Source organism: Mixophyes fleayi, chromosome 2 (genome assembly GCF_038048845.1).
Source record: "Mixophyes fleayi isolate aMixFle1 chromosome 2, aMixFle1.hap1, whole genome shotgun sequence".
Lineage (NCBI taxonomy): Eukaryota > Metazoa > Chordata > Amphibia > Anura > Limnodynastidae > Mixophyes > Mixophyes fleayi.
In genome coordinates this window covers 236,508,562-236,518,861 of record NC_134403.1, presented here as the reverse complement: position 1 = coordinate 236,518,861, position 10,300 = coordinate 236,508,562, and positions in this window count along the sequence as shown.

Here is a 10,300-nt window from a genome sequence, read left to right as displayed (position 1 = left end):
CAAACTCCATCAGAGACTGACTCCTGGCTCGTAGCCAGCAACCACCAATACTCACGACTTGAGACCCACCATCTACTTGATTGAAAGTCTGTAGCAGCTCAGCACTTTACAAGGCGCATAGCGTCTCCTGACCCCAACTGCCAACATGCACGCTGGGCGTGTGCCATGTTTCGGAACATCTCCATCATATGCCATGTGCAGGACTTGCCGCAGCTTCAAGAAAGTGTCTCCATCGAGAGGTACATTATTTCTCTGAAATGCATTCTGCCTACACCTCCCATCCCCCACGTAAGTGTTTTGCAGTCCCCCTTTCTTAATACATACCACACCACTTTCGTAAGACTGATTATCACTGGGATATTAGTTTCCATAGGAAAGGCAGAGTTCTATTGACCTTTTGTCACCCCTCAAAAGCCAGTTCTACTGATAGTGAACTTACTCTCCTGTTCCATTAAGCACAACTACCTAAGTGCAATGTTCATTCATTAATTCTTCAATCTCTGAAGTCTCGTTGCTGTCCTACAATTCTATAAAAACTACTGGAGAATTCTACAGTACCTGTTCTGCACTATATAAATTTGGTCTTTCTGTATCTGTGACACCACTGCCACCTAGTGGTCAATTTAGATAGAGAAATGTCTAGCTCAATTTGATGGGTTTCAATTATCCGTATTCTACCTGCCCCACTGTAAATTGATCCAGAGATTTCCTTTTAATGTTGAGTGCCCTACTCGACATAACCCTGCTAGCTCAATGAACTGTGAGTGTCACTTGCCCTCTGCTGCAGGTGGACATTAAACTGCACAGCCTGTCCGCTCTACAATCACATTCTTTTTTGTGAAATCGTTCACTAAAGTGATTCTTATGTTGCCTTCAACTGATATAATATATGCAAGGTTTTCCACACCACTGTAGCTTTCTTTCATACTTAGGACCACTTTACTCCAATACAATTTTCCCAGAATGTCCACTCTTTAGCTAACCAAATAATACCTAGCTACTTCCGCCTCTCACAATGGGGCAGGGTGGGGGAGACGGAATCATCTGCCAGCATACGTATTATTGCAGACTTGACTAACCCACATGTTTTTGATGTGATACAAGATTGGTGACCTGAAATGAGAAAAAATAAAAGGGGCTTAGGGGTCTATTTATTAAAGTTTTTCCCCCTTGTAAAGACCCGAAAACAATGTTTTTCAGGGCTTTACCATTAAAATCCTTATGTATTAATCTAGCATAGCTGCTTTGCACCCATTAGCGTTTTTCTGAGCACTCCCCATAACAATGTATGGGGAGTGCTCAGTACCGCTATATATTAAAGTGTGGCAGGTGAAGTATTTCTCTTTTTTTACTTGTTAATGTACGCCATCTGAAGAGCAGAGCTGCACAGCGCATGTGTGGAGGGATCACATGATCCCTCCATCACATGACTCAGGTTCCTGCAGACACGGATCTCTGTGCGCATGGCCGAGTTTACCTGTCTGCGCATGCGCACAGGGATTGAAAGAGGGACGATCCTGTGTTGATTTTTAATACATATGAGAAACTTTTCAATCCGCATCTATGCGATGAGGATTGAAAAGTTTCTACAGAAAAAAACGAAGGGTCATAAATAGACCCCTTAGTGAGAAAGGTATCAGTACAATCTTGAAATGCCTCGTAACAATCTGGCGTCAATAACTTATGACGCCATCCTCGGATTTGACACCCATTTGGACCCGCGTGCCACATCACCTGATAATATAGAAATACTCCAGTATTTAAAATCTTTGCCTACAAAACAGGACTTTTCATTTCTGAAGTATGAACTGAAACAAGAAATGGTTAGATCAGAAATTTCCACTCTCCAGGGAGAATTATCACATGTCACTTCCAGACTTATTTTATTAGAGAATAATCAGGAGACCATCTCTTCACAAGCCTGAACTTTGTGCTCTTCAGAAACGTATTCACGACTTGAATAATAGAGGGAGGCACAACAATCTACGGGCGAGGGGGATCTCCGAAGACATTCCACTGTCAGGTCTGGTTTACATCCTGACTAAACTATTTAATGAGATCTTGGACCAAGACCCATAAACTCAAATTATCTTTGATAGAGCTCACAGAACACAGCGTCCAAGACACTTACAAACAGATAGACCACGTGATGTTAGTTGTCATTTACACTATTATAATATCAAGGAGGAGATCATCAGAAGAACCAGGTGCTTAGAGGATATTGAATGCAAAGGTCAAATGATCCAGGTTTACCAAGACTGCCCCCTAGAAAAAAAATTGCCCTAGACCTCGGAATAATATCCCTTCCTGATTGGATATTGCAATAATATATACACACAAAGGAGGATATCCCTGGGCGCTGATTTAAATAAACCAACAATAAACGTTATAATTAGAGATGCTCACTGACCCCCGTGTTTTGGTTTTGGTTTTGGATCTGGATTTACCGTCGTGTTTTGGTTTTGGTTTTGCCAAACCGCCCTTGTGTGTTTTGGTTTTGGTTTGTTTGGTTTTGTTTTGCAATTTTGTTTAAAAATCAATGTTTTGGGGCATAAAATAACCTAATTTAGTGCTCCACCTGTTTCTCGGATAAGTTAGGTAATTCTAAAGCTAATAAATTAGGAAGAAAACAGTTTAATCCCTGGTAGGACGTCCTTAATTCTGCACACAACCTGATTGTCTTCCTCTTCATCTTAGCATATTGGCAATGCAGCCATCGTCTTTGGGTATATATTACACCCTACACTTATAGTTAAATATATAAAGAAATGGATAAAGGCAGTTTGGTTTCTGTCTCTCTAGGCCCCCCTCCACTTGTAGAAAATACTAAAAAATCCAGCCGTCTTTGAGTATATATTACACCCTACACTTATAGTTAAATATAAATTGAAATGGACAAAGGCAGTTTGGTCTCAGTTTCTATAGACCCCCACTGCCCTCCACTTGTAGTTGAATAGAAAAAAAGCAGCCTGCATAGACTAAACAATATAAAAAATAAATGGACCAAGGTAGTTTGGTGGCTGTCTATGACCCCCCCCCCCCCCATATGTAGTTGAATAGAAAAAAAGCAGCCTGCATAGACTGAACAATATAAAAAATAAATGGACCAAGGTAGTTTGGTGGCTGTCTATGACCTCCCCCTCCCTCCATATGTAGTTGAATAGAAAAAAAGCAGCCTGCATAAAATGAACAATATAAAAAATAAATGGACCAAGGTAGTTTGGTGGCTGTCTATGACCCCTCCACCCCGTCCTCCACTTGTAGTTGAATAGAAAAAAAGCAGCCTGCATAGACTGAACAATATAACAAATAAATGGACCAAGGTAGATTGGTGGCTGTCTATAACCCATCCACCCTCCACTTGTAGTTGAATAGAAAAAAAGCAGCCTGCATAGACTGAACAATATAAAAAATAACTGGACCAAGGTAGTTTGGTGGCTGTCTATGACCCCCCCCACCCGTCCTCCACTTGTAGCTTGTAGTTGAATAGAAAAAAAGCAGCCTGCATAGACTGTAGAATTAGAATATGAAAAGAAATGGACAAAGGCAGTTTGGTATCTGTCTGCATCAGACCCCCTCTCCACTAGGAGTAAAATAGGAAACTATTCAGCCGTTATAGAGTCTAGAATATAAATACAAATTTAGAAAGCCAATTTGGTATCTGTCTGCATTCTCCTCATCAACATCATCATTAGCGCCCTTGTCGCCTACACAAATGTCCCCCTCATCCTCTTCTAATTACAAAGTGGCATCCTCAATTGGTGTATCACTGCACTCGGGCTGTTAAGGCACACATAAGCAGAACTGCTGAAAGTACCCTTCTTTATGGGTACACTAACAGAATGCTCACGATTATACATACCACTGGTGGATGGACTCTCCACAGGGATTGGTGTCATTTCTGTTTTCTTGCAGCTCGCCTTTCACGCGTAACAGTAGTTGTGCACCACTTTTAGATTCCAAATTACTTGGTCTTGCTTGGTCACGAGTGACCGTATAAGAAGAAGGCTCAGTAACATTTTTTGATCTGCCATTAATAGAGAAAGGCGAAGGCCTCATCCTTTCTTTGCCACTGCGTGCGTGGAATGGCATGTTGGCAATTCTTTTTTTATCGGCAGTTAACATTTCGTCAGTTACACTTCTTTTTCGCTTCAAAATGGTAAAAATGTTTTGGGTGTGTGTTTTTGTCCCTGATTTCAAAAGACTATGTACTTTGACATCGCCTTTCCCAGATGACATACTGGGAACACTACCATCAGGACTGGTGACAGAACCGGGTTGCTGATTTTGCTCATATGTGAACTGCTTTGAATCCATTTTAATGAGCCCAAAGCACTTGTAGTGCCAAAAATTTATTAGATAGATACTGCTGACAAATATGACTTTTGACATCCAGAAAAATTACTGTAAAACACTGGGGAATATGGAAGACCCCAAAGCACTTGGAGTGCAAAATATTGTTTTAGATACTGCTGACAAATATGACTTTTGACAGCCAGAAAAATTAGTGTAAAACACTGGGGAATATTCGACACCCCAAAGCACTTGTAGTGCAAAGTATTGTATTAGATACTGCTGAAAATATGACTTTTTTGCGACAGCCAGAAATATTATTGTTTCACACTGGGGAATATGGGACACCCCAAAGCACTTGTAGTGCAAAACATTTTAGAAATACTGCTGACAAATATGACTTTTGACAGCCTGAAAATTATTTTTTCACACTGGGGAATATGGGACACCCCAAAGCACTTGTAGTGCAAAAAATTGTATAGATACTGCTGATAAATATCACTTTTGAGAGCCAGAAAAATTTGTGTTTCACACTGGGGAATATGGGACACCCCAAAGCACTTGTAGTGCATTTTTTTTTAGAAATACTGCTGACAAATATCACTTTTGACAGCCAGAAAAAATAGTCTAAAACACTGGGGAATATGGGAGACCCCAAAGCACTTGTAGTGCAAAAAATTGAAAAAAAAAATGCCTCCTCTATCCCCCTCTCTTCCTGCTCTAACAATTGCTAATATAATTGGTATTAATAATAATAGAATTGTAAAGAATAGAATTTAAACAATAATGTGTACAATTATTGCTCTGTCCCTGCGCTAATATAGCCTGTGACCTAACCCTGCTCTCTCCCTCTGTCAAATGGCGATGGATTGCTGTGGAGGCTGGTATTTATGCTTTTCAAATCTAGCGAGAAACCAAGCTCAGAAATACGAATATGTCACAATGACGTTTTGCCTCAATTTCGATTCCGAATGTGCGGGAGAGTACCGAGCCGCTAGGCTCGAAACTCGGATAGGTGACATTCGGATGGATTCGGATCTCGGGCGGGGAACCGAGCCCGCCCATCTCTACTTATAATAGTATCATAAATCATATAAAACATGTAAAATTTGTAGCCACCATTATATTAATGGGGAGAAGAACTTATGCAGCTTGTTGGGTAATTAATCTTATTGGAAAACAAGTGAACTAGAGAATAGAAGTGCAAAAAATATATTCTCGACAATTATATACCACCAACACAATATTCTATTAAAACATTTTATTAAAAAACAATTATATATAACTATAAATCAAATTATGGATAACTCATAGGATAATGAGGAACAAGCAGTAATACAATTCAGAGCTCAAATACACAAAAGAGAAAACAAAGCAGGTATTAAATATAACAGTCTCTAATTGTAATGGTGCACATGAGATAAAATAGTCTGTAAACAGTAAAGAGGTTTCTTTAACTTTCTCAGCAGTCAAATAGAGATTAACTCTTAATCTGTGCCGTATAACAATTTATAACTCATGGACAAAACGATAGCTTCCAATAATTATGGAACTATAAGTCCCTCCTACATTTGTATGCATGAGCTGACCATCCGGAATTAGCAGTCCAAAGATTGTCTCCTATTTAAAATTATACTCACTTAGACAGTCATCTTATTACCCAGCTCTGTGGGTGACGTATCCTCCGAGCTTACCTCCAAGGGAGACAGTGGTTAGCTATATTCTTTCCTGGTATTCCCAGGTGGTCTCCTATTTAGTATAATCCTAAATAGGAGATTAAGAGTTAATCTCTATTGGACTGCTGATAAAGTTAAGGAAACCTCTTTACTACTACATTTTACCGCGGTAACAGACTATTTTATCCAGGGCCTGATTAAGGGTTCCAGCCGCCCCAGGCTAACACATCTGTTGCGGCCCCCCCCCCTGCACACGAGCGAGCGTCTCCTGCCCCAACCCATACCTATATGTCTATGTTTATACACAGTGTTCAAAGTGGAAACTTAGAACAGTTTTACAATCAAGGTAGTAGAAGTGGATGTATGGAATACCACAGCCTATCAGCCCACTTCACCACTGTGTGTGTGCGTGTACATACATGTGTGTGTGTGTGTTTTTATATATATATATGCAAAAAATTTTAAAATATTAATTAATACATAAAAACACACATGCCCTGATTCATTGAGGAAAGGAAATCCCCAAAACATTGTAACTTTGCATGTCAGCAAAACCATGTTGCATTGGAGGGGGATGTAAGTTAAACTGTGGGGACAGGTTTATAGTTAGGGTAGGGCATGTCCTAGATCAACTTTAAAGTGCTGTGTAAACATAAAGCTAACAAGTATTCGTGTGCTACATGAAAAAACAGCCAGTATTTAACTTATGTGCAAAATAATAAACTAATATGCATCCCTTGCATTGGAACATGGCTTTGCCCAGGAGAAAATTTACTCATTTTTTTTACTTACTTTCCTTAATGAATCTCTGCAAACACATTAAAATGTCACAACAGTAAAATTACACATTCAAAGATAGACAAATTGTGCCGTTCTCTCTTACCTGATCTTGCAGCGTAGACTACCTGATGTTCGCTCTTGCTTGTTCTTGAAGCGTTGTTGTCAGTTGTCTTCTGGAACCTTGGGGTCCTGTATTGAAAATGTGCAAAAATTTTATTATAATGCAAAATGTTAACTAACCCTGAATGATTCAAACACAACACTCCATTAGGACAAAATAAAACTACTCCCTAGTACAGGCACATATAGGCAATAAAATATATGAAAATTATTTGCAGTCATATACTGATATCTACCAATCCCTGACAGTCAGCTAATTAATCCACTTAGCTAATTAATCATTTTGATGTCTCCTGCAGCCTATCCCCCCTCCACCCCTGAGTTATGATCCCCCCCCCACCCGAGTCATGATCCCCACCTCCTAGACAATTAATAATATTGTTGCCCCTGTAGTCTACTTTCCACCCCAACATGAGTTATGATCTCCCCCCCCTCATAGACATAAAATAATAATGATGCCCCCGCAACCTATTCCCCCTCCCTGAGTCATGATTCCCCCCCTCACATAGACAATAATAATGATGCCCCTGCAGCCTATTCCCCCATCCCTGAATCATGATTCCCCCCCACATTGACAATAATAATGATGCCCCTGCAGCCTATTCCCCCCTCCCTGAGTCATGATTCCCCCCCCACATAGACAGTAATAATGATGCCCCTGCAACCTATTCCCCCCTCCCTGAGTCATGATTCCCCCCCCCACATAGACAATAATAATGATGCCCTGCAGCCTGTCCCCCCTTCCTGAGTCATTAATCCCCCCCCATGGACAATAATAACGATGCCCCTGCAGCCTGCTTTTGACTTTAACTTATCTTGAAGATTGCCGGACTGGTCCTCTTCTGTCCCGTGCGACGTTCCGATGCTCCTTCCTTCTAGCAGTGCGGGCGCGATCTGTCTGCTTAGTGTGATCACGTGAGATGTTAACATCCCACGTGATCACACTAATCAGCGCACCGCGGCCGCACTGACAGCTAAGCAGAAGCTGTCAGCTGCCGCCTGCTATCCTACACATAAGCGGACATACACAGAAGCGGACCCCATAAGGTAGGAATTTCAGGGGGGGGGGGGGCGGACGGGTTGAATCGGCCACAAAGGGGAAAAAAAAAAGGAAATTTTCTTTTACTTTTACCAGCACTGCGCCCCCCCAGACCCAGCGCCCCAGGCTGCAGCCTGGTCAGCCTGTTGGCTAATCAGGCCCTGATTTTATCTCATGTGCACCAACAAGTTTTACAATCAGAGATTGTTATATTTAATACCTGCTTTTTTTTCTATTTTGTGTATTTGAGCTCTGAATTTTATTACTGCTTGTTCCTCCATTATCCTATGAGTTATCCACAATTTGAAAATTGATTTATGGTTTTATATAATTGTTTTTTAATAAAATGTTTTAATAGAATTTTGTGTTGCTAAACCCTCCCTGCCTTCAATACATACAGGAGCCAATTAAAGGGAGGAGGCACACCAGATTAATTGATAATGTGTGCACGCCCAGCTGTCTCTCCATGTCGTTGCCAATGCTGTGATTAATTGATAATGTGTGCACGCCCGGCTGTATCTCCATGTCGTTGCCTAGATGACGGCCAGGACAAAGTGGAAGTGATGTCCCAGTTGTCACAGCGACGGCCGAGATGCAGATCAGAGGTAAACAATGAGTCGCGGCGGCTTGGGGCAACTCCGCGGCTTGTAACTGTACCCTCCCATTCAGGAGGGGTTATGGAACCACGACATCCTGGCTTCCCGGGGAATTGTTTGATGAACTCCTGGGGTAAATGTATCAAGCTGCGAGTTTCCAGCGGGTTGAAAAGTGGAGATGTTGCCTACAGCAACCCATCAGAATCTAGTTATCATTCATTTAGTACATTCTACAAAATGATAGCTAGATTCTGATTGATTGCTATAGGCAACATCTGCACTTTTTAAATCCACTGGAAACTCGCAGTTTGATACATTTACCTCCTTGAGTAACTTATTTGCATGTAGATGTTTCTGAAGTACTCAAGAAAGTTCTTCCAGGCTGTAACCCTTGGAGTTGAGACTTTTATCATCGATGAATTCCTGACGTCCATTGATTTTGATAGAGTGAGGTCTGTGAGTTCGATGAGGCCTGAATTTATGAGACAATGAAAGGTAGATAGCCAGACTTTGTTGCCTACTTTAAAATAATATTGTCTCCAGTGCAAATCAGCAAAATATGTAGATCTGAAAGAGGCTTGCTTAAGGGCCTAATGCACCTTTCTTCAAATCAGTGTACCTCAAACAGCAAAGAGACGACCCTGAGTGCACAAAGGAGGCCAAGGAGTTGGCGTGAGGGTGGAAGCCGAAGTTACAGAAAAAAGGAGACACCTGTGTAGATGAGTGGCAGGCATTATTGTAGTCGAACTCTGCCCATGGAAGGAGGGAAGCCCAGTTATTGTGAAATTTTGAGACATAAAGGCAGAGAAATTGTTCTAAGGATTTATTTACCCTCTCAGTTTGTTTGTTAGACTGTGGGTGGAGGCAGATGATAGATTAAGCTTGATTAAGAGAGGTGTACAAAAGCATCTCCAGAAGGAAGCAACAAACTGGGAGCCACGGTCAGATACAATGTTGACAGGAAGTCCATGAATCCTGAAGAGGCCAGGATTCAAGCCCACAGTAGTCCTGTCAGCGGTACGAGGTGGGCCATTTTACTGAATCGGTCCACAGTTACCCAGATGGTGTTGTAGCCAGAGGACCTAGAAGATATACAATAAAATCCATGGATAAGTGAGTCCAGGGCCTCTCCTAACAGAAGCATTAGCGTCCCTGTCGGACTGTTACAAGAAGATTTATTCCTAGCACAAACCTTGCAGGAGAACACAAATTTCCTAGCGTCAGCAGACAATGAAGGCCACTACACCACACAGGACAGATTCTCAATAATCTTGGAGAATCCAGGATGACCAGTGGTTCTGCAATTATGAGACTCGATGAGAAATGCCTTTCGAAAGTGAGTGAGGCCAGAAATAATAGAAGATGCTGGAATTATTGACAAGGGTTCAGCAGAAGAGGATTGAATGGATACAAAACTGTGTGATAAAGCGTTGGCCTTGGTATTCTTGGAACCTGGACGAAAGGGGATGATGAAGTTGAAACGAGTGAAGGAGAGAGTTCATTGGGCTGCCTGGAATTCAAGATCTTGTCAGACTGGATATACTGGAGGTTTTTAGGATCTGGTGAGTAGCTCCCTCCAATCAGTGACGCCACTCTTCAAAGACCCACTTAACAGATAACAAATCATAGTTTACCACATCATAGTTAGCTACTGCGGAAGACAACTTCCAGGAAAGGTATGCACAGGGATGCCGTCTTTGGTCTCAAGGATCTTTCAGCGAAAGTATGGCACTTGCTCCATTGTCAAAAGCATCCACTTAGATTACAAATGGAAGTTCCGGGTTCGGGTGTCTGAG